The sequence below is a fragment of the Mytilus trossulus genome, chromosome 9 (genome assembly GCF_036588685.1).
Source record: "Mytilus trossulus isolate FHL-02 chromosome 9, PNRI_Mtr1.1.1.hap1, whole genome shotgun sequence".
In the NCBI taxonomy this organism is placed as follows: Eukaryota; Metazoa; Mollusca; class Bivalvia; order Mytilida; family Mytilidae; genus Mytilus; species Mytilus trossulus.
The window spans coordinates 63,184,627-63,208,059 of record NC_086381.1 but is presented as its reverse complement, the minus strand read 5'-3'; the positions used below and the strand labels follow the sequence as shown (position 1 = coordinate 63,208,059).

At 34.7% G+C, this 23,433-nt stretch overlaps 19 non-coding genes and 1 pseudogene across 19 annotated transcripts; all 20 read left to right on the top strand.

The window, feature by feature from the left end:
• The first annotated feature begins 1,032 nt into the window (after window positions 1-1,032).
• Window positions 1,033-1,225, top strand: LOC134685768 (U2 spliceosomal RNA). Its single transcript, XR_010101392.1, has one exon. It is a non-coding gene; the product is annotated as a U2 spliceosomal RNA (small nuclear RNA).
• Window positions 1,226-2,202: 977 nt separating this feature from the next.
• LOC134685767 (U2 spliceosomal RNA) lies at window positions 2,203-2,395 on the top strand. The gene has a single exon (XR_010101391.1). It is a non-coding gene; the product is annotated as a U2 spliceosomal RNA (small nuclear RNA).
• Window positions 2,396-3,372: 977 nt separating this feature from the next.
• Window positions 3,373-3,565, top strand: LOC134685765 (U2 spliceosomal RNA). Its single transcript, XR_010101389.1, has one exon. It is a non-coding gene; the product is annotated as a U2 spliceosomal RNA (small nuclear RNA).
• Window positions 3,566-4,542: 977 nt separating this feature from the next.
• On the top strand, window positions 4,543-4,735 carry LOC134685764 (U2 spliceosomal RNA). The gene has a single exon (XR_010101388.1). It is a non-coding gene; the product is annotated as a U2 spliceosomal RNA (small nuclear RNA).
• A 977-nt stretch (window positions 4,736-5,712) lies between these two features.
• LOC134685763 (U2 spliceosomal RNA) lies at window positions 5,713-5,905 on the top strand. The gene has a single exon (XR_010101387.1). It is a non-coding gene; the product is annotated as a U2 spliceosomal RNA (small nuclear RNA).
• A 977-nt stretch (window positions 5,906-6,882) lies between these two features.
• On the top strand, window positions 6,883-7,075 carry LOC134685761 (U2 spliceosomal RNA). Its single transcript, XR_010101386.1, has one exon. It is a non-coding gene; the product is annotated as a U2 spliceosomal RNA (small nuclear RNA).
• Window positions 7,076-8,052: 977 nt separating this feature from the next.
• On the top strand, window positions 8,053-8,245 carry LOC134685760 (U2 spliceosomal RNA). Its single transcript, XR_010101385.1, has one exon. It is a non-coding gene; the product is annotated as a U2 spliceosomal RNA (small nuclear RNA).
• Window positions 8,246-9,222: 977 nt separating this feature from the next.
• On the top strand, window positions 9,223-9,415 carry LOC134685759 (U2 spliceosomal RNA). Its single transcript, XR_010101384.1, has one exon. It is a non-coding gene; the product is annotated as a U2 spliceosomal RNA (small nuclear RNA).
• A 977-nt stretch (window positions 9,416-10,392) lies between these two features.
• Window positions 10,393-10,585, top strand: LOC134685758 (U2 spliceosomal RNA). The gene has a single exon (XR_010101383.1). It is a non-coding gene; the product is annotated as a U2 spliceosomal RNA (small nuclear RNA).
• Window positions 10,586-11,562: 977 nt separating this feature from the next.
• On the top strand, window positions 11,563-11,755 carry LOC134685757 (U2 spliceosomal RNA). Its single transcript, XR_010101382.1, has one exon. It is a non-coding gene; the product is annotated as a U2 spliceosomal RNA (small nuclear RNA).
• A 977-nt stretch (window positions 11,756-12,732) lies between these two features.
• LOC134685756 (U2 spliceosomal RNA) lies at window positions 12,733-12,925 on the top strand. Its single transcript, XR_010101381.1, has one exon. It is a non-coding gene; the product is annotated as a U2 spliceosomal RNA (small nuclear RNA).
• A 977-nt stretch (window positions 12,926-13,902) lies between these two features.
• Window positions 13,903-14,095, top strand: LOC134685755 (U2 spliceosomal RNA). Its single transcript, XR_010101380.1, has one exon. It is a non-coding gene; the product is annotated as a U2 spliceosomal RNA (small nuclear RNA).
• Window positions 14,096-15,072: 977 nt separating this feature from the next.
• On the top strand, window positions 15,073-15,265 carry LOC134685753 (U2 spliceosomal RNA). Its single transcript, XR_010101378.1, has one exon. It is a non-coding gene; the product is annotated as a U2 spliceosomal RNA (small nuclear RNA).
• Window positions 15,266-16,242: 977 nt separating this feature from the next.
• On the top strand, window positions 16,243-16,435 carry LOC134685752 (U2 spliceosomal RNA). The gene has a single exon (XR_010101377.1). It is a non-coding gene; the product is annotated as a U2 spliceosomal RNA (small nuclear RNA).
• Window positions 16,436-17,412: 977 nt separating this feature from the next.
• On the top strand, window positions 17,413-17,605 carry LOC134685751 (U2 spliceosomal RNA). The gene has a single exon (XR_010101376.1). It is a non-coding gene; the product is annotated as a U2 spliceosomal RNA (small nuclear RNA).
• Window positions 17,606-18,582: 977 nt separating this feature from the next.
• LOC134685750 (U2 spliceosomal RNA) lies at window positions 18,583-18,775 on the top strand. Its single transcript, XR_010101375.1, has one exon. It is a non-coding gene; the product is annotated as a U2 spliceosomal RNA (small nuclear RNA).
• A 977-nt stretch (window positions 18,776-19,752) lies between these two features.
• LOC134685749 (U2 spliceosomal RNA) lies at window positions 19,753-19,945 on the top strand. The gene has a single exon (XR_010101374.1). It is a non-coding gene; the product is annotated as a U2 spliceosomal RNA (small nuclear RNA).
• A 977-nt stretch (window positions 19,946-20,922) lies between these two features.
• Window positions 20,923-21,115, top strand: LOC134685748 (U2 spliceosomal RNA). The gene has a single exon (XR_010101373.1). It is a non-coding gene; the product is annotated as a U2 spliceosomal RNA (small nuclear RNA).
• A 977-nt stretch (window positions 21,116-22,092) lies between these two features.
• Window positions 22,093-22,285, top strand: LOC134685747 (U2 spliceosomal RNA). The gene has a single exon (XR_010101372.1). It is a non-coding gene; the product is annotated as a U2 spliceosomal RNA (small nuclear RNA).
• Window positions 22,286-23,262: 977 nt separating this feature from the next.
• On the top strand, window positions 23,263-23,433 carry LOC134685828 (U2 spliceosomal RNA; annotated as a pseudogene).

Below are 23,433 nucleotides of genomic sequence, written 5' to 3'. Positions count from 1 at the left end.
CTCTTGCCACGAGTTGGCCTGGTATTGCAGTACCTCCAGGATCGGCTCACTCCCCATTTCGGGGAGAAAATTAAAATAGAAAAATAGCTCCTTCTATAGTCTGAGAAACAGCCCCAGTAAAATATTCTCTAATACTTTTTCTATATTATTTTATGTTATGTATTGTATAGTTTTACTCATTGTTGTAAATTAATTCTACTTCTCGCGCATGTAAAATAAATCGCATATTATTTTATTTGTTTATGTCTGTTCTCTGAAAAGTATTTTTTTCTTTTCTAATAATGTGATGGGTTTTTTTTTTTCTCTTTCTCTCTCTCGCTTGTATTCATAACAGCATATGTCAGTGTAATAATGTATTCTCGTTCCTTTAAAACAAACTCTATATAAATTTTTAGCGTTACGGAAAAACGCGGGGAAAAGAATTACGTCCCCTTCTACTGTTTCAATCATCGTTAATAGCGACGTCGCCTCAGAACGAGGGCAAACGATGGAAACTACAGTCGGCCGGTAAGTTTTTTCCTCCTTTTAAAATTAATTTAAACATAGCTGTACCGGTTAATTCCTTTAAAAAATAGAACAGATGAACTGTTTGTGTGTTTTTTATTTAAACGACAGAGTGAAAAGTCCGTGCTGATTGTGAAAAAGCGTTGAATTTATTTTGTGATCAATGAAATTTTCAAGGCTTTGAAATCTGCGTTCGTCGGACATAGAATGAATTAAAATTGTCATGTTGTTTTGTTCGATTAAGATTAAATACGAATACGTATACGTATGACATACGTTTAAAAATGCATTCTCCCTTTTATTGCGACTTGCCGTATTTCACAAGCCGCTTTTTTTATTTTCACACCAGTTTTGTCATGCAGAAATCGTTTCATGCTGTTGGGTAATTAAAGCAAAGCAAGATCTCGTGTTTCGTGTGCTTTTTGTATATACATTTGCAAAATTTGTGTAGCTTGTTTTAAAATTAAAACACCGTGTCTGAGTAAGACATAGGATTTATAGGCTTTGGAAACTCGGAAACATTTGAGTATCGCTTCTCGGCCTTTTGGCTAAGATCAAAGTGTAGTATCTGTTCTTATCAGCTTAATATCTGATACGTACCCCATGTGGGTACTTCGATATTAAACTGATTTTTGCAACTAGGTGAGATGTTAGGTGCTTGCACCGCTCTTGCCACGAGTTGGCCTGGTATTGCAGTACCTCCAGGATCGGCTCACTCCCCATTTCGGGGAGAAAATTAAAATAGAAAAATAGCTCCTTCTATAGTCTGAGAAACAGCCCCAGTAAAATATTCTCTAATACTTTTTCTATATTATTTTATGTTATGTATTGTATAGTTTTACTCATTGTTGTAAATTAATTCTACTTCTCGCGCATGTAAAATAAATCGCATATTATTTTATTTGTTTATGTCTGTTCTCTGAAAAGTATTTTTTTCTTTTCTAATAATGTGATGGGTTTTTTTTTTTCTCTTTCTCTCTCTCGCTTGTATTCATAACAGCATATGTCAGTGTAATAATGTATTCTCGTTCCTTTAAAACAAACTCTATATAAATTTTTAGCGTTACGGAAAAACGCGGGGAAAAGAATTACGTCCCCTTCTACTGTTTCAATCATCGTTAATAGCGACGTCGCCTCAGAACGAGGGCAAACGATGGAAACTACAGTCGGCCGGTAAGTTTTTTCCTCCTTTTAAAATTAATTTAAACATAGCTGTACCGGTTAATTCCTTTAAAAAATAGAACAGATGAACTGTTTGTGTGTTTTTTATTTAAACGACAGAGTGAAAAGTCCGTGCTGATTGTGAAAAAGCGTTGAATTTATTTTGTGATCAATGAAATTTTCAAGGCTTTGAAATCTGCGTTCGTCGGACATAGAATGAATTAAAATTGTCATGTTGTTTTGTTCGATTAAGATTAAATACGAATACGTATACGTATGACATACGTTTAAAAATGCATTCTCCCTTTTATTGCGACTTGCCGTATTTCACAAGCCGCTTTTTTTATTTTCACACCAGTTTTGTCATGCAGAAATCGTTTCATGCTGTTGGGTAATTAAAGCAAAGCAAGATCTCGTGTTTCGTGTGCTTTTTGTATATACATTTGCAAAATTTGTGTAGCTTGTTTTAAAATTAAAACACCGTGTCTGAGTAAGACATAGGATTTATAGGCTTTGGAAACTCGGAAACATTTGAGTATCGCTTCTCGGCCTTTTGGCTAAGATCAAAGTGTAGTATCTGTTCTTATCAGCTTAATATCTGATACGTACCCCATGTGGGTACTTCGATATTAAACTGATTTTTGCAACTAGGTGAGATGTTAGGTGCTTGCACCGCTCTTGCCACGAGTTGGCCTGGTATTGCAGTACCTCCAGGATCGGCTCACTCCCCATTTCGGGGAGAAAATTAAAATAGAAAAATAGCTCCTTCTATAGTCTGAGAAACAGCCCCAGTAAAATATTCTCTAATACTTTTTCTATATTATTTTATGTTATGTATTGTATAGTTTTACTCATTGTTGTAAATTAATTCTACTTCTCGCGCATGTAAAATAAATCGCATATTATTTTATTTGTTTATGTCTGTTCTCTGAAAAGTATTTTTTTCTTTTCTAATAATGTGATGGGTTTTTTTTTTTCTCTTTCTCTCTCTCGCTTGTATTCATAACAGCATATGTCAGTGTAATAATGTATTCTCGTTCCTTTAAAACAAACTCTATATAAATTTTTAGCGTTACGGAAAAACGCGGGGAAAAGAATTACGTCCCCTTCTACTGTTTCAATCATCGTTAATAGCGACGTCGCCTCAGAACGAGGGCAAACGATGGAAACTACAGTCGGCCGGTAAGTTTTTTCCTCCTTTTAAAATTAATTTAAACATAGCTGTACCGGTTAATTCCTTTAAAAAATAGAACAGATGAACTGTTTGTGTGTTTTTTATTTAAACGACAGAGTGAAAAGTCCGTGCTGATTGTGAAAAAGCGTTGAATTTATTTTGTGATCAATGAAATTTTCAAGGCTTTGAAATCTGCGTTCGTCGGACATAGAATGAATTAAAATTGTCATGTTGTTTTGTTCGATTAAGATTAAATACGAATACGTATACGTATGACATACGTTTAAAAATGCATTCTCCCTTTTATTGCGACTTGCCGTATTTCACAAGCCGCTTTTTTTATTTTCACACCAGTTTTGTCATGCAGAAATCGTTTCATGCTGTTGGGTAATTAAAGCAAAGCAAGATCTCGTGTTTCGTGTGCTTTTTGTATATACATTTGCAAAATTTGTGTAGCTTGTTTTAAAATTAAAACACCGTGTCTGAGTAAGACATAGGATTTATAGGCTTTGGAAACTCGGAAACATTTGAGTATCGCTTCTCGGCCTTTTGGCTAAGATCAAAGTGTAGTATCTGTTCTTATCAGCTTAATATCTGATACGTACCCCATGTGGGTACTTCGATATTAAACTGATTTTTGCAACTAGGTGAGATGTTAGGTGCTTGCACCGCTCTTGCCACGAGTTGGCCTGGTATTGCAGTACCTCCAGGATCGGCTCACTCCCCATTTCGGGGAGAAAATTAAAATAGAAAAATAGCTCCTTCTATAGTCTGAGAAACAGCCCCAGTAAAATATTCTCTAATACTTTTTCTATATTATTTTATGTTATGTATTGTATAGTTTTACTCATTGTTGTAAATTAATTCTACTTCTCGCGCATGTAAAATAAATCGCATATTATTTTATTTGTTTATGTCTGTTCTCTGAAAAGTATTTTTTTCTTTTCTAATAATGTGATGGGTTTTTTTTTTTCTCTTTCTCTCTCTCGCTTGTATTCATAACAGCATATGTCAGTGTAATAATGTATTCTCGTTCCTTTAAAACAAACTCTATATAAATTTTTAGCGTTACGGAAAAACGCGGGGAAAAGAATTACGTCCCCTTCTACTGTTTCAATCATCGTTAATAGCGACGTCGCCTCAGAACGAGGGCAAACGATGGAAACTACAGTCGGCCGGTAAGTTTTTTCCTCCTTTTAAAATTAATTTAAACATAGCTGTACCGGTTAATTCCTTTAAAAAATAGAACAGATGAACTGTTTGTGTGTTTTTTATTTAAACGACAGAGTGAAAAGTCCGTGCTGATTGTGAAAAAGCGTTGAATTTATTTTGTGATCAATGAAATTTTCAAGGCTTTGAAATCTGCGTTCGTCGGACATAGAATGAATTAAAATTGTCATGTTGTTTTGTTCGATTAAGATTAAATACGAATACGTATACGTATGACATACGTTTAAAAATGCATTCTCCCTTTTATTGCGACTTGCCGTATTTCACAAGCCGCTTTTTTTATTTTCACACCAGTTTTGTCATGCAGAAATCGTTTCATGCTGTTGGGTAATTAAAGCAAAGCAAGATCTCGTGTTTCGTGTGCTTTTTGTATATACATTTGCAAAATTTGTGTAGCTTGTTTTAAAATTAAAACACCGTGTCTGAGTAAGACATAGGATTTATAGGCTTTGGAAACTCGGAAACATTTGAGTATCGCTTCTCGGCCTTTTGGCTAAGATCAAAGTGTAGTATCTGTTCTTATCAGCTTAATATCTGATACGTACCCCATGTGGGTACTTCGATATTAAACTGATTTTTGCAACTAGGTGAGATGTTAGGTGCTTGCACCGCTCTTGCCACGAGTTGGCCTGGTATTGCAGTACCTCCAGGATCGGCTCACTCCCCATTTCGGGGAGAAAATTAAAATAGAAAAATAGCTCCTTCTATAGTCTGAGAAACAGCCCCAGTAAAATATTCTCTAATACTTTTTCTATATTATTTTATGTTATGTATTGTATAGTTTTACTCATTGTTGTAAATTAATTCTACTTCTCGCGCATGTAAAATAAATCGCATATTATTTTATTTGTTTATGTCTGTTCTCTGAAAAGTATTTTTTTCTTTTCTAATAATGTGATGGGTTTTTTTTTTTCTCTTTCTCTCTCTCGCTTGTATTCATAACAGCATATGTCAGTGTAATAATGTATTCTCGTTCCTTTAAAACAAACTCTATATAAATTTTTAGCGTTACGGAAAAACGCGGGGAAAAGAATTACGTCCCCTTCTACTGTTTCAATCATCGTTAATAGCGACGTCGCCTCAGAACGAGGGCAAACGATGGAAACTACAGTCGGCCGGTAAGTTTTTTCCTCCTTTTAAAATTAATTTAAACATAGCTGTACCGGTTAATTCCTTTAAAAAATAGAACAGATGAACTGTTTGTGTGTTTTTTATTTAAACGACAGAGTGAAAAGTCCGTGCTGATTGTGAAAAAGCGTTGAATTTATTTTGTGATCAATGAAATTTTCAAGGCTTTGAAATCTGCGTTCGTCGGACATAGAATGAATTAAAATTGTCATGTTGTTTTGTTCGATTAAGATTAAATACGAATACGTATACGTATGACATACGTTTAAAAATGCATTCTCCCTTTTATTGCGACTTGCCGTATTTCACAAGCCGCTTTTTTTATTTTCACACCAGTTTTGTCATGCAGAAATCGTTTCATGCTGTTGGGTAATTAAAGCAAAGCAAGATCTCGTGTTTCGTGTGCTTTTTGTATATACATTTGCAAAATTTGTGTAGCTTGTTTTAAAATTAAAACACCGTGTCTGAGTAAGACATAGGATTTATAGGCTTTGGAAACTCGGAAACATTTGAGTATCGCTTCTCGGCCTTTTGGCTAAGATCAAAGTGTAGTATCTGTTCTTATCAGCTTAATATCTGATACGTACCCCATGTGGGTACTTCGATATTAAACTGATTTTTGCAACTAGGTGAGATGTTAGGTGCTTGCACCGCTCTTGCCACGAGTTGGCCTGGTATTGCAGTACCTCCAGGATCGGCTCACTCCCCATTTCGGGGAGAAAATTAAAATAGAAAAATAGCTCCTTCTATAGTCTGAGAAACAGCCCCAGTAAAATATTCTCTAATACTTTTTCTATATTATTTTATGTTATGTATTGTATAGTTTTACTCATTGTTGTAAATTAATTCTACTTCTCGCGCATGTAAAATAAATCGCATATTATTTTATTTGTTTATGTCTGTTCTCTGAAAAGTATTTTTTTCTTTTCTAATAATGTGATGGGTTTTTTTTTTTCTCTTTCTCTCTCTCGCTTGTATTCATAACAGCATATGTCAGTGTAATAATGTATTCTCGTTCCTTTAAAACAAACTCTATATAAATTTTTAGCGTTACGGAAAAACGCGGGGAAAAGAATTACGTCCCCTTCTACTGTTTCAATCATCGTTAATAGCGACGTCGCCTCAGAACGAGGGCAAACGATGGAAACTACAGTCGGCCGGTAAGTTTTTTCCTCCTTTTAAAATTAATTTAAACATAGCTGTACCGGTTAATTCCTTTAAAAAATAGAACAGATGAACTGTTTGTGTGTTTTTTATTTAAACGACAGAGTGAAAAGTCCGTGCTGATTGTGAAAAAGCGTTGAATTTATTTTGTGATCAATGAAATTTTCAAGGCTTTGAAATCTGCGTTCGTCGGACATAGAATGAATTAAAATTGTCATGTTGTTTTGTTCGATTAAGATTAAATACGAATACGTATACGTATGACATACGTTTAAAAATGCATTCTCCCTTTTATTGCGACTTGCCGTATTTCACAAGCCGCTTTTTTTATTTTCACACCAGTTTTGTCATGCAGAAATCGTTTCATGCTGTTGGGTAATTAAAGCAAAGCAAGATCTCGTGTTTCGTGTGCTTTTTGTATATACATTTGCAAAATTTGTGTAGCTTGTTTTAAAATTAAAACACCGTGTCTGAGTAAGACATAGGATTTATAGGCTTTGGAAACTCGGAAACATTTGAGTATCGCTTCTCGGCCTTTTGGCTAAGATCAAAGTGTAGTATCTGTTCTTATCAGCTTAATATCTGATACGTACCCCATGTGGGTACTTCGATATTAAACTGATTTTTGCAACTAGGTGAGATGTTAGGTGCTTGCACCGCTCTTGCCACGAGTTGGCCTGGTATTGCAGTACCTCCAGGATCGGCTCACTCCCCATTTCGGGGAGAAAATTAAAATAGAAAAATAGCTCCTTCTATAGTCTGAGAAACAGCCCCAGTAAAATATTCTCTAATACTTTTTCTATATTATTTTATGTTATGTATTGTATAGTTTTACTCATTGTTGTAAATTAATTCTACTTCTCGCGCATGTAAAATAAATCGCATATTATTTTATTTGTTTATGTCTGTTCTCTGAAAAGTATTTTTTTCTTTTCTAATAATGTGATGGGTTTTTTTTTTTCTCTTTCTCTCTCTCGCTTGTATTCATAACAGCATATGTCAGTGTAATAATGTATTCTCGTTCCTTTAAAACAAACTCTATATAAATTTTTAGCGTTACGGAAAAACGCGGGGAAAAGAATTACGTCCCCTTCTACTGTTTCAATCATCGTTAATAGCGACGTCGCCTCAGAACGAGGGCAAACGATGGAAACTACAGTCGGCCGGTAAGTTTTTTCCTCCTTTTAAAATTAATTTAAACATAGCTGTACCGGTTAATTCCTTTAAAAAATAGAACAGATGAACTGTTTGTGTGTTTTTTATTTAAACGACAGAGTGAAAAGTCCGTGCTGATTGTGAAAAAGCGTTGAATTTATTTTGTGATCAATGAAATTTTCAAGGCTTTGAAATCTGCGTTCGTCGGACATAGAATGAATTAAAATTGTCATGTTGTTTTGTTCGATTAAGATTAAATACGAATACGTATACGTATGACATACGTTTAAAAATGCATTCTCCCTTTTATTGCGACTTGCCGTATTTCACAAGCCGCTTTTTTTATTTTCACACCAGTTTTGTCATGCAGAAATCGTTTCATGCTGTTGGGTAATTAAAGCAAAGCAAGATCTCGTGTTTCGTGTGCTTTTTGTATATACATTTGCAAAATTTGTGTAGCTTGTTTTAAAATTAAAACACCGTGTCTGAGTAAGACATAGGATTTATAGGCTTTGGAAACTCGGAAACATTTGAGTATCGCTTCTCGGCCTTTTGGCTAAGATCAAAGTGTAGTATCTGTTCTTATCAGCTTAATATCTGATACGTACCCCATGTGGGTACTTCGATATTAAACTGATTTTTGCAACTAGGTGAGATGTTAGGTGCTTGCACCGCTCTTGCCACGAGTTGGCCTGGTATTGCAGTACCTCCAGGATCGGCTCACTCCCCATTTCGGGGAGAAAATTAAAATAGAAAAATAGCTCCTTCTATAGTCTGAGAAACAGCCCCAGTAAAATATTCTCTAATACTTTTTCTATATTATTTTATGTTATGTATTGTATAGTTTTACTCATTGTTGTAAATTAATTCTACTTCTCGCGCATGTAAAATAAATCGCATATTATTTTATTTGTTTATGTCTGTTCTCTGAAAAGTATTTTTTTCTTTTCTAATAATGTGATGGGTTTTTTTTTTTCTCTTTCTCTCTCTCGCTTGTATTCATAACAGCATATGTCAGTGTAATAATGTATTCTCGTTCCTTTAAAACAAACTCTATATAAATTTTTAGCGTTACGGAAAAACGCGGGGAAAAGAATTACGTCCCCTTCTACTGTTTCAATCATCGTTAATAGCGACGTCGCCTCAGAACGAGGGCAAACGATGGAAACTACAGTCGGCCGGTAAGTTTTTTCCTCCTTTTAAAATTAATTTAAACATAGCTGTACCGGTTAATTCCTTTAAAAAATAGAACAGATGAACTGTTTGTGTGTTTTTTATTTAAACGACAGAGTGAAAAGTCCGTGCTGATTGTGAAAAAGCGTTGAATTTATTTTGTGATCAATGAAATTTTCAAGGCTTTGAAATCTGCGTTCGTCGGACATAGAATGAATTAAAATTGTCATGTTGTTTTGTTCGATTAAGATTAAATACGAATACGTATACGTATGACATACGTTTAAAAATGCATTCTCCCTTTTATTGCGACTTGCCGTATTTCACAAGCCGCTTTTTTTATTTTCACACCAGTTTTGTCATGCAGAAATCGTTTCATGCTGTTGGGTAATTAAAGCAAAGCAAGATCTCGTGTTTCGTGTGCTTTTTGTATATACATTTGCAAAATTTGTGTAGCTTGTTTTAAAATTAAAACACCGTGTCTGAGTAAGACATAGGATTTATAGGCTTTGGAAACTCGGAAACATTTGAGTATCGCTTCTCGGCCTTTTGGCTAAGATCAAAGTGTAGTATCTGTTCTTATCAGCTTAATATCTGATACGTACCCCATGTGGGTACTTCGATATTAAACTGATTTTTGCAACTAGGTGAGATGTTAGGTGCTTGCACCGCTCTTGCCACGAGTTGGCCTGGTATTGCAGTACCTCCAGGATCGGCTCACTCCCCATTTCGGGGAGAAAATTAAAATAGAAAAATAGCTCCTTCTATAGTCTGAGAAACAGCCCCAGTAAAATATTCTCTAATACTTTTTCTATATTATTTTATGTTATGTATTGTATAGTTTTACTCATTGTTGTAAATTAATTCTACTTCTCGCGCATGTAAAATAAATCGCATATTATTTTATTTGTTTATGTCTGTTCTCTGAAAAGTATTTTTTTCTTTTCTAATAATGTGATGGGTTTTTTTTTTTCTCTTTCTCTCTCTCGCTTGTATTCATAACAGCATATGTCAGTGTAATAATGTATTCTCGTTCCTTTAAAACAAACTCTATATAAATTTTTAGCGTTACGGAAAAACGCGGGGAAAAGAATTACGTCCCCTTCTACTGTTTCAATCATCGTTAATAGCGACGTCGCCTCAGAACGAGGGCAAACGATGGAAACTACAGTCGGCCGGTAAGTTTTTTCCTCCTTTTAAAATTAATTTAAACATAGCTGTACCGGTTAATTCCTTTAAAAAATAGAACAGATGAACTGTTTGTGTGTTTTTTATTTAAACGACAGAGTGAAAAGTCCGTGCTGATTGTGAAAAAGCGTTGAATTTATTTTGTGATCAATGAAATTTTCAAGGCTTTGAAATCTGCGTTCGTCGGACATAGAATGAATTAAAATTGTCATGTTGTTTTGTTCGATTAAGATTAAATACGAATACGTATACGTATGACATACGTTTAAAAATGCATTCTCCCTTTTATTGCGACTTGCCGTATTTCACAAGCCGCTTTTTTTATTTTCACACCAGTTTTGTCATGCAGAAATCGTTTCATGCTGTTGGGTAATTAAAGCAAAGCAAGATCTCGTGTTTCGTGTGCTTTTTGTATATACATTTGCAAAATTTGTGTAGCTTGTTTTAAAATTAAAACACCGTGTCTGAGTAAGACATAGGATTTATAGGCTTTGGAAACTCGGAAACATTTGAGTATCGCTTCTCGGCCTTTTGGCTAAGATCAAAGTGTAGTATCTGTTCTTATCAGCTTAATATCTGATACGTACCCCATGTGGGTACTTCGATATTAAACTGATTTTTGCAACTAGGTGAGATGTTAGGTGCTTGCACCGCTCTTGCCACGAGTTGGCCTGGTATTGCAGTACCTCCAGGATCGGCTCACTCCCCATTTCGGGGAGAAAATTAAAATAGAAAAATAGCTCCTTCTATAGTCTGAGAAACAGCCCCAGTAAAATATTCTCTAATACTTTTTCTATATTATTTTATGTTATGTATTGTATAGTTTTACTCATTGTTGTAAATTAATTCTACTTCTCGCGCATGTAAAATAAATCGCATATTATTTTATTTGTTTATGTCTGTTCTCTGAAAAGTATTTTTTTCTTTTCTAATAATGTGATGGGTTTTTTTTTTTCTCTTTCTCTCTCTCGCTTGTATTCATAACAGCATATGTCAGTGTAATAATGTATTCTCGTTCCTTTAAAACAAACTCTATATAAATTTTTAGCGTTACGGAAAAACGCGGGGAAAAGAATTACGTCCCCTTCTACTGTTTCAATCATCGTTAATAGCGACGTCGCCTCAGAACGAGGGCAAACGATGGAAACTACAGTCGGCCGGTAAGTTTTTTCCTCCTTTTAAAATTAATTTAAACATAGCTGTACCGGTTAATTCCTTTAAAAAATAGAACAGATGAACTGTTTGTGTGTTTTTTATTTAAACGACAGAGTGAAAAGTCCGTGCTGATTGTGAAAAAGCGTTGAATTTATTTTGTGATCAATGAAATTTTCAAGGCTTTGAAATCTGCGTTCGTCGGACATAGAATGAATTAAAATTGTCATGTTGTTTTGTTCGATTAAGATTAAATACGAATACGTATACGTATGACATACGTTTAAAAATGCATTCTCCCTTTTATTGCGACTTGCCGTATTTCACAAGCCGCTTTTTTTATTTTCACACCAGTTTTGTCATGCAGAAATGGTTTCATGCTGTTGGGTAATTAAAGCAAAGCAAGATCTCGTGTTTCGTGTGCTTTTTGTATATACATTTGCAAAATTTGTGTAGCTTGTTTTAAAATTAAAACACCGTGTCTGAGTAAGACATAGGATTTATAGGCTTTGGAAACTCGGAAACATTTGAGTATCGCTTCTCGGCCTTTTGGCTAAGATCAAAGTGTAGTATCTGTTCTTATCAGCTTAATATCTGATACGTACCCCATGTGGGTACTTCGATATTAAACTGATTTTTGCAACTAGGTGAGATGTTAGGTGCTTGCACCGCTCTTGCCACGAGTTGGCCTGGTATTGCAGTACCTCCAGGATCGGCTCACTCCCCATTTCGGGGAGAAAATTAAAATAGAAAAATAGCTCCTTCTATAGTCTGAGAAACAGCCCCAGTAAAATATTCTCTAATACTTTTTCTATATTATTTTATGTTATGTATTGTATAGTTTTACTCATTGTTGTAAATTAATTCTACTTCTCGCGCATGTAAAATAAATCGCATATTATTTTATTTGTTTATGTCTGTTCTCTGAAAAGTATTTTTTTCTTTTCTAATAATGTGATGGGTTTTTTTTTTTCTCTTTCTCTCTCTCGCTTGTATTCATAACAGCATATGTCAGTGTAATAATGTATTCTCGTTCCTTTAAAACAAACTCTATATAAATTTTTAGCGTTACGGAAAAACGCGGGGAAAAGAATTACGTCCCCTTCTACTGTTTCAATCATCGTTAATAGCGACGTCGCCTCAGAACGAGGGCAAACGATGGAAACTACAGTCGGCCGGTAAGTTTTTTCCTCCTTTTAAAATTAATTTAAACATAGCTGTACCGGTTAATTCCTTTAAAAAATAGAACAGATGAACTGTTTGTGTGTTTTTTATTTAAACGACAGAGTGAAAAGTCCGTGCTGATTGTGAAAAAGCGTTGAATTTATTTTGTGATCAATGAAATTTTCAAGGCTTTGAAATCTGCGTTCGTCGGACATAGAATGAATTAAAATTGTCATGTTGTTTTGTTCGATTAAGATTAAATACGAATACGTATACGTATGACATACGTTTAAAAATGCATTCTCCCTTTTATTGCGACTTGCCGTATTTCACAAGCCGCTTTTTTTATTTTCACACCAGTTTTGTCATGCAGAAATCGTTTCATGCTGTTGGGTAATTAAAGCAAAGCAAGATCTCGTGTTTCGTGTGCTTTTTGTATATACATTTGCAAAATTTGTGTAGCTTGTTTTAAAATTAAAACACCGTGTCTGAGTAAGACATAGGATTTATAGGCTTTGGAAACTCGGAAACATTTGAGTATCGCTTCTCGGCCTTTTGGCTAAGATCAAAGTGTAGTATCTGTTCTTATCAGCTTAATATCTGATACGTACCCCATGTGGGTACTTCGATATTAAACTGATTTTTGCAACTAGGTGAGATGTTAGGTGCTTGCACCGCTCTTGCCACGAGTTGGCCTGGTATTGCAGTACCTCCAGGATCGGCTCACTCCCCATTTCGGGGAGAAAATTAAAATAGAAAAATAGCTCCTTCTATAGTCTGAGAAACAGCCCCAGTAAAATATTCTCTAATACTTTTTCTATATTATTTTATGTTATGTATTGTATAGTTTTACTCATTGTTGTAAATTAATTCTACTTCTCGCGCATGTAAAATAAATCGCATATTATTTTATTTGTTTATGTCTGTTCTCTGAAAAGTATTTTTTTCTTTTCTAATAATGTGATGGGTTTTTTTTTTTCTCTTTCTCTCTCTCGCTTGTATTCATAACAGCATATGTCAGTGTAATAATGTATTCTCGTTCCTTTAAAACAAACTCTATATAAATTTTTAGCGTTACGGAAAAACGCGGGGAAAAGAATTACGTCCCCTTCTACTGTTTCAATCATCGTTAATAGCGACGTCGCCTCAGAACGAGGGCAAACGATGGAAACTACAGTCGGCCGGTAAGTTTTTTCCTCCTTTTAAAATTAATTTAAACATAGCTGTACCGGTTAATTCCTTTAAAAAATAGAACAGATGAACTGTTTGTGTGTTTTTTATTTAAACGACAGAGTGAAAAGTCCGTGCTGATTGTGAAAAAGCGTTGAATTTATTTTGTGATCAATGAAATTTTCAAGGCTTTGAAATCTGCGTTCGTCGGACATAGAATGAATTAAAATTGTCATGTTGTTTTGTTCGATTAAGATTAAATACGAATACGTATACGTATGACATACGTTTAAAAATGCATTCTCCCTTTTATTGCGACTTGCCGTATTTCACAAGCCGCTTTTTTTATTTTCACACCAGTTTTGTCATGCAGAAATCGTTTCATGCTGTTGGGTAATTAAAGCAAAGCAAGATCTCGTGTTTCGTGTGCTTTTTGTATATACATTTGCAAAATTTGTGTAGCTTGTTTTAAAATTAAAACACCGTGTCTGAGTAAGACATAGGATTTATAGGCTTTGGAAACTCGGAAACATTTGAGTATCGCTTCTCGGCCTTTTGGCTAAGATCAAAGTGTAGTATCTGTTCTTATCAGCTTAATATCTGATACGTACCCCATGTGGGTACTTCGATATTAAACTGATTTTTGCAACTAGGTGAGATGTTAGGTGCTTGCACCGCTCTTGCCACGAGTTGGCCTGGTATTGCAGTACCTCCAGGATCGGCTCACTCCCCATTTCGGGGAGAAAATTAAAATAGAAAAATAGCTCCTTCTATAGTCTGAGAAACAGCCCCAGTAAAATATTCTCTAATACTTTTTCTATATTATTTTATGTTATGTATTGTATAGTTTTACTCATTGTTGTAAATTAATTCTACTTCTCGCGCATGTAAAATAAATCGCATATTATTTTATTTGTTTATGTCTGTTCTCTGAAAAGTATTTTTTTCTTTTCTAATAATGTGATGGGTTTTTTTTTTTCTCTTTCTCTCTCTCGCTTGTATTCATAACAGCATATGTCAGTGTAATAATGTATTCTCGTTCCTTTAAAACAAACTCTATATAAATTTTTAGCGTTACGGAAAAACGCGGGGAAAAGAATTACGTCCCCTTCTACTGTTTCAATCATCGTTAATAGCGACGTCGCCTCAGAACGAGGGCAAACGATGGAAACTACAGTCGGCCGGTAAGTTTTTTCCTCCTTTTAAAATTAATTTAAACATAGCTGTACCGGTTAATTCCTTTAAAAAATAGAACAGATGAACTGTTTGTGTGTTTTTTATTTAAACGACAGAGTGAAAAGTCCGTGCTGATTGTGAAAAAGCGTTGAATTTATTTTGTGATCAATGAAATTTTCAAGGCTTTGAAATCTGCGTTCGTCGGACATAGAATGAATTAAAATTGTCATGTTGTTTTGTTCGATTAAGATTAAATACGAATACGTATACGTATGACATACGTTTAAAAATGCATTCTCCCTTTTATTGCGACTTGCCGTATTTCACAAGCCGCTTTTTTTATTTTCACACCAGTTTTGTCATGCAGAAATCGTTTCATGCTGTTGGGTAATTAAAGCAAAGCAAGATCTCGTGTTTCGTGTGCTTTTTGTATATACATTTGCAAAATTTGTGTAGCTTGTTTTAAAATTAAAACACCGTGTCTGAGTAAGACATAGGATTTATAGGCTTTGGAAACTCGGAAACATTTGAGTATCGCTTCTCGGCCTTTTGGCTAAGATCAAAGTGTAGTATCTGTTCTTATCAGCTTAATATCTGATACGTACCCCATGTGGGTACTTCGATATTAAACTGATTTTTGCAACTAGGTGAGATGTTAGGTGCTTGCACCGCTCTTGCCACGAGTTGGCCTGGTATTGCAGTACCTCCAGGATCGGCTCACTCCCCATTTCGGGGAGAAAATTAAAATAGAAAAATAGCTCCTTCTATAGTCTGAGAAACAGCCCCAGTAAAATATTCTCTAATACTTTTTCTATATTATTTTATGTTATGTATTGTATAGTTTTACTCATTGTTGTAAATTAATTCTACTTCTCGCGCATGTAAAATAAATCGCATATTATTTTATTTGTTTATGTCTGTTCTCTGAAAAGTATTTTTTTCTTTTCTAATAATGTGATGGGTTTTTTTTTTTCTCTTTCTCTCTCTCGCTTGTATTCATAACAGCATATGTCAGTGTAATAATGTATTCTCGTTCCTTTAAAACAAACTCTATATAAATTTTTAGCGTTACGGAAAAACGCGGGGAAAAGAATTACGTCCCCTTCTACTGTTTCAATCATCGTTAATAGCGACGTCGCCTCAGAACGAGGGCAAACGATGGAAACTACAGTCGGCCGGTAAGTTTTTTCCTCCTTTTAAAATTAATTTAAACATAGCTGTACCGGTTAATTCCTTTAAAAAATAGAACAGATGAACTGTTTGTGTGTTTTTTATTTAAACGACAGAGTGAAAAGTCCGTGCTGATTGTGAAAAAGCGTTGAATTTATTTTGTGATCAATGAAATTTTCAAGGCTTTGAAATCTGCGTTCGTCGGACATAGAATGAATTAAAATTGTCATGTTGTTTTGTTCGATTAAGATTAAATACGAATACGTATACGTATGACATACGTTTAAAAATGCATTCTCCCTTTTATTGCGACTTGCCGTATTTCACAAGCCGCTTTTTTTATTTTCACACCAGTTTTGTCATGCAGAAATCGTTTCATGCTGTTGGGTAATTAAAGCAAAGCAAGATCTCGTGTTTCGTGTGCTTTTTGTATATACATTTGCAAAATTTGTGTAGCTTGTTTTAAAATTAAAACACCGTGTCTGAGTAAGACATAGGATTTATAGGCTTTGGAAACTCGGAAACATTTGAGTATCGCTTCTCGGCCTTTTGGCTAAGATCAAAGTGTAGTATCTGTTCTTATCAGCTTAATATCTGATACGTACCCCATGTGGGTACTTCGATATTAAACTGATTTTTGCAACTAGGTGAGATGTTAGGTGCTTGCACCGCTCTTGCCACGAGTTGGCCTGGTATTGCAGTACCTCCAGGATCGGCTCACTCCCCATTTCGGGGAGAAAATTAAAATAGAAAAATAGCTCCTTCTATAGTCTGAGAAACAGCCCCAGTAAAATATTCTCTAATACTTTTTCTATATTATTTTATGTTATGTATTGTATAGTTTTACTCATTGTTGTAAATTAATTCTACTTCTCGCGCATGTAAAATAAATCGCATATTATTTTATTTGTTTATGTCTGTTCTCTGAAAAGTATTTTTTTCTTTTCTAATAATGTGATGGGTTTTTTTTTTTCTCTTTCTCTCTCTCGCTTGTATTCATAACAGCATATGTCAGTGTAATAATGTATTCTCGTTCCTTTAAAACAAACTCTATATAAATTTTTAGCGTTACGGAAAAACGCGGGGAAAAGAATTACGTCCCCTTCTACTGTTTCAATCATCGTTAATAGCGACGTCGCCTCAGAACGAGGGCAAACGATGGAAACTACAGTCGGCCGGTAAGTTTTTTCCTCCTTTTAAAATTAATTTAAACATAGCTGTACCGGTTAATTCCTTTAAAAAATAGAACAGATGAACTGTTTGTGTGTTTTTTATTTAAACGACAGAGTGAAAAGTCCGTGCTGATTGTGAAAAAGCGTTGAATTTATTTTGTGATCAATGAAATTTTCAAGGCTTTGAAATCTGCGTTCGTCGGACATAGAATGAATTAAAATTGTCATGTTGTTTTGTTCGATTAAGATTAAATACGAATACGTATACGTATGACATACGTTTAAAAATGCATTCTCCCTTTTATTGCGACTTGCCGTATTTCACAAGCCGCTTTTTTTATTTTCACACCAGTTTTGTCATGCAGAAATCGTTTCATGCTGTTGGGTAATTAAAGCAAAGCAAGATCTCGTGTTTCGTGTGCTTTTTGTATATACATTTGCAAAATTTGTGTAGCTTGTTTTAAAATTAAAACACCGTGTCTGAGTAAGACATAGGATTTATAGGCTTTGGAAACTCGGAAACATTTGAGTATCGCTTCTCGGCCTTTTGGCTAAGATCAAAGTGTAGTATCTGTTCTTATCAGCTTAATATCTGATACGTACCCCATGTGGGTACTTCGATATTAAACTGATTTTTGCAACTAGGTGAGATGTTAGGTGCTTGCACCGCTCTTGCCACGAGTTGGCCTGGTATTGCAGTACCTCCAGGATCGGCTCACTCCCCATTTCGGGGAGAAAATTAAAATAGAAAAATAGCTCCTTCTATAGTCTGAGAAACAGCCCCAGTAAAATATTCTCTAATACTTTTTCTATATTATTTTATGTTATGTATTGTATAGTTTTACTCATTGTTGTAAATTAATTCTACTTCTCGCGCATGTAAAATAAATCGCATATTATTTTATTTGTTTATGTCTGTTCTCTGAAAAGTATTTTTTTCTTTTCTAATAATGTGATGGGTTTTTTTTTTTCTCTTTCTCTCTCTCGCTTGTATTCATAACAGCATATGTCAGTGTAATAATGTATTCTCGTTCCTTTAAAACAAACTCTATATAAATTTTTAGCGTTACGGAAAAACGCGGGGAAAAGAATTACGTCCCCTTCTACTGTTTCAATCATCGTTAATAGCGACGTCGCCTCAGAACGAGGGCAAACGATGGAAACTACAGTCGGCCGGTAAGTTTTTTCCTCCTTTTAAAATTAATTTAAACATAGCTGTACCGGTTAATTCCTTTAAAAAATAGAACAGATGAACTGTTTGTGTGTTTTTTATTTAAACGACAGAGTGAAAAGTCCGTGCTGATTGTGAAAAAGCGTTGAATTTATTTTGTGATCAATGAAATTTTCAAGGCTTTGAAATCTGCGTTCGTCGGACATAGAATGAATTAAAATTGTCATGTTGTTTTGTTCGATTAAGATTAAATACGAATACGTATACGTATGACATACGTTTAAAAATGCATTCTCCCTTTTATTGCGACTTGCCGTATTTCACAAGCCGCTTTTTTTATTTTCACACCAGTTTTGTCATGCAGAAATCGTTTCATGCTGTTGGGTAATTAAAGCAAAGCAAGATCTCGTGTTTCGTGTGCTTTTTGTATATACATTTGCAAAATTTGTGTAGCTTGTTTTAAAATTAAAACACCGTGTCTGAGTAAGACATAGGATTTATAGGCTTTGGAAACTCGGAAACATTTGAGTATCGCTTCTCGGCCTTTTGGCTAAGATCAAAGTGTAGTATCTGTTCTTATCAGCTTAATATCTGATACGTACCCCATGTGGGTACTTCGATATTAAACTGATTTTTGCAACTAGGTGAGATGTTAGGTGCTTGCACCGCTCTTGCCACGAGTTGGCCTGGTATTGCAGTACCTCCAGGATCGGCTCACTCCCCATTTCGGGGAGAAAATTAAAATAGAAAAATAGCTCCTTCTATAGTCTGAGAAACAGCCCCAGTAAAATATTCTCTAATACTTTTTCTATATTATTTTATGTTATGTATTGTATAGTTTTACTCATTGTTGTAAATTAATTCTACTTCTCGCGCATGTAAAATAAATCGCATATTATTTTATTTGTTTATGTCTGTTCTCTGAAAAGTATTTTTTTCTTTTCTAATAATGTGATGGGTTTTTTTTTTTCTCTTTCTCTCTCTCGCTTGTATTCATAACAGCATATGTCAGTGTAATAATGTATTCTCGTTCCTTTAAAACAAACTCTATATAAATTTTTAGCGTTACGGAAAAACGCGGGGAAAAGAATTACGTCCCCTTCTACTGTTTCAATCATCGTTAATAGCGACGTCGCCTCAGAACGAGGGCAAACGATGGAAACTACAGTCGGCCGGTAAGTTTTTTCCTCCTTTTAAAATTAATTTAAACATAGCTGTACCGGTTAATTCCTTTAAAAAATAGAACAGATGAACTGTTTGTGTGTTTTTTATTTAAACGACAGAGTGAAAAGTCCGTGCTGATTGTGAAAAAGCGTTGAATTTATTTTGTGATCAATGAAATTTTCAAGGCTTTGAAATCTGCGTTCGTCGGACATAGAATGAATTAAAATTGTCATGTTGTTTTGTTCGATTAAGATTAAATACGAATACGTATACGTATGACATACGTTTAAAAATGCATTCTCCCTTTTATTGCGACTTGCCGTATTTCACAAGCCGCTTTTTTTATTTTCACACCAGTTTTGTCATGCAGAAATCGTTTCATGCTGTTGGGTAATTAAAGCAAAGCAAGATCTCGTGTTTCGTGTGCTTTTTGTATATACATTTGCAAAATTTGTGTAGCTTGTTTTAAAATTAAAACACCGTGTCTGAGTAAGACATAGGATTTATAGGCTTTGGAAACTCGGAAACATTTGAGTATCGCTTCTCGGCCTTTTGGCTAAGATCAAAGTGTAGTATCTGTTCTTATCAGCTTAATATCTGATACGTACCCCATGTGGGTACTTCGATATTAAACTGATTTTTGCAACTAGGTGAGATGTTAGGTGCTTGCACCGCTCTTGCCACGAGTTGGCCTGGTATTGCAGTACCTCCAGGATCGGCTCACTCCCCATTTCGGGGAGAAAATTAAAATAGAAAAATAGCTCCTTCTATAGTCTGAGAAACAGCCCCAGTAAAATATTCTCTAATACTTTTTCTATATTATTTTATGTTATGTATTGTATAGTTTTACTCATTGTTGTAAATTAATTCTACTTCTCGCGCATGTAAAATAAATCGCATATTATTTTATTTGTTTATGTCTGTTCTCTGAAAAGTATTTTTTTCTTTTCTAATAATGTGATGGGTTTTTTTTTTTCTCTTTCTCTCTCTCGCTTGTATTCATAACAGCATATGTCAGTGTAATAATGTATTCTCGTTCCTTTAAAACAAACTCTATATAAATTTTTAGCGTTACGGAAAAACGCGGGGAAAAGAATTACGTCCCCTTCTACTGTTTCAATCATCGTTAATAGCGACGTCGCCTCAGAACGAGGGCAAACGATGGAAACTACAGTCGGCCGGTAAGTTTTTTCCTCCTTTTAAAATTAATTTAAACATAGCTGTACCGGTTAATTCCTTTAAAAAATAGAACAGATGAACTGTTTGTGTGTTTTTTATTTAAACGACAGAGTGAAAAGTCCGTGCTGATTGTGAAAAAGCGTTGAATTTATTTTGTGATCAATGAAATTTTCAAGGCTTTGAAATCTGCGTTCGTCGGACATAGAATGAATTAAAATTGTCATGTTGTTTTGTTCGATTAAGATTAAATACGAATACGTATACGTATGACATACGTTTAAAAATGCATTCTCCCTTTTATTGCGACTTGCCGTATTTCACAAGCCGCTTTTTTTATTTTCACACCAGTTTTGTCATGCAGAAATCGTTTCATGCTGTTGGGTAATTAAAGCAAAGCAAGATCTCGTGTTTCGTGTGCTTTTTGTATATACATTTGCAAAATTTGTGTAGCTTGTTTTAAAATTAAAACACCGTGTCTGAGTAAGACATAGGATTTATAGGCTTTGGAAACTCGGAAACATTTGAGTATCGCTTCTCGGCCTTTTGGCTAAGATCAAAGTGTAGTATCTGTTCTTATCAGCTTAATATCTGATACGTACCCCATGTGGGTACTTCGATATTAAACTGATTTTTGCAACTAGGTGAGATGTTAGGTGCTTGCACCGCTCTTGCCACGAGTTGGCCTGGTATTGCAGTACCTCCAGGATCGGCTCACTCCCCATTTCGGGGAGAAAATTAAAATAGAAAAATAGCTCCTTCTATAGTCTGAGAAACAGCCCCAGTAAAATATTCTCTAATACTTTTTCTATATTATTTTATGTTATGTATTGTATAGTTTTACTCATTGTTGTAAATTAATTCTACTTCTCGCGCATGTAAAATAAATCGCATATTATTTTATTTGTTTATGTCTGTTCTCTGAAAAGTATTTTTTTCTTTTCTAATAATGTGATGGGTTTTTTTTTTTCTCTTTCTCTCTCTCGCTTGTATTCATAACAGCATATGTCAGTGTAATAATGTATTCTCGTTCCTTTAAAACAAACTCTATATAAATTTTTAGCGTTACGGAAAAACGCGGGGAAAAGAATTACGTCCCCTTCTACTGTTTCAATCATCGTTAATAGCGACGTCGCCTCAGAACGAGGGCAAACGATGGAAACTACAGTCGGCCGGTAAGTTTTTTCCTCCTTTTAAAATTAATTTAAACATAGCTGTACCGGTTAATTCCTTTAAAAAATAGAACAGATGAACTGTTTGTGTGTTTTTTATTTAAACGACAGAGTGAAAAGTCCGTGCTGATTGTGAAAAAGCGTTGAATTTATTTTGTGATCAATGAAATTTTCAAGGCTTTGAAATCTGCGTTCGTCGGACATAGAATGAATTAAAATTGTCATGTTGTTTTGTTCGATTAAGATTAAATACGAATACGTATACGTATGACATACGTTTAAAAATGCATTCTCCCTTTTATTGCGACTTGCCGTATTTCACAAGCCGCTTTTTTTATTTTCACACCAGTTTTGTCATGCAGAAATCGTTTCATGCTGTTGGGTAATTAAAGCAAAGCAAGATCTCGTGTTTCGTGTGCTTTTTGTATATACATTTGCAAAATTTGTGTAGCTTGTTTTAAAATTAAAACACCGTGTCTGAGTAAGACATAGGATTTATAGGCTTTGGAAACTCGGAAACATTTGAGTATCGCTTCTCGGCCTTTTGGCTAAGATCAAAGTGTAGTATCTGTTCTTATCAGCTTAATATCTGATACGTACCCCATGTGGGTACTTCGATATTAAACTGATTTTTGCAACTAGGTGAGATGTTAGGTGCTTGCACCGCTCTTGCCACGAGTTGGCCTGGTATTGCAGTACCTCCAGGATCGGCTCACTCCCCATTTCGGGGAGAAAATTAAAATAGAAAAATAGCTCCTTCTATAGTCTGAGAAACAGCCCCAGTAAAATATTCTCTAATACTTTTTCTATATTATTTTATGTTATGTATTGTATAGTTTTACTCATTGTTGTAAATTAATTCTACTTCTCGCGCATGTAAAATAAATCGCATATTATTTTATTTGTTTATGTCTGTTCTCTGAAAAGTATTTTTTTCTTTTCTAATAATGTGATGGGTTTTTTTTTTTCTCTTTCTCTCTCTCGCTTGTATTCATAACAGCATATGTCAGTGTAATAATGTATTCTCGTTCCTTTAAAACAAACTCTATATAAATTTTTAGCGTTACGGAAAAACGCGGGGAAAAGAATTACGTCCCCTTCTACTGTTTCAATCATCGTTAATAGCGACGTCGCCTCAGAACGAGGGCAAACGATGGAAACTACAGTCGGCCGGTAAGTTTTTTCCTCCTTTTAAAATTAATTTAAACATAGCTGTACCGGTTAATTCCTTTAAAAAATAGAACAGATGAACTGTTTGTGTGTTTTTTATTTAAACGACAGAGTGAAAAGTCCGTGCTGATTGTGAAAAAGCGTTGAATTTATTTTGTGATCAATGAAATTTTCAAGGCTTTGAAATCTGCGTTCGTCGGACATAGAATGAATTAAAATTGTCATGTTGTTTTGTTCGATTAAGATTAAATACGAATACGTATACGTATGACATACGTTTAAAAATGCATTCTCCCTTTTATTGCGACTTGCCGTATTTCACAAGCCGCTTTTTTTATTTTCACACCAGTTTTGTCATGCAGAAATCGTTTCATGCTGTTGGGTAATTAAAGCAAAGCAAGATCTCGTGTTTCGTGTGCTTTTTGTATATACATTTGCAAAATTTGTGTAGCTTGTTTTAAAATTAAAACACCGTGTCTGAGTAAGACATAGGATTTATAGGCTTTGGAAACTCGGAAACATTTGAGTATCGCTTCTCGGCCTTTTGGCTAAGATCAAAGTGTAGTATCTGTTCTTATCAGCTTAATATCTGATACGTACCCCATGTGGGTACTTCGATATTAAACTGATTTTTGCAACTAGGTGAGATGTTAGGTGCTTGCACCGCTCTTGCCACGAGTTGGCCTGGTATTGCAGTAC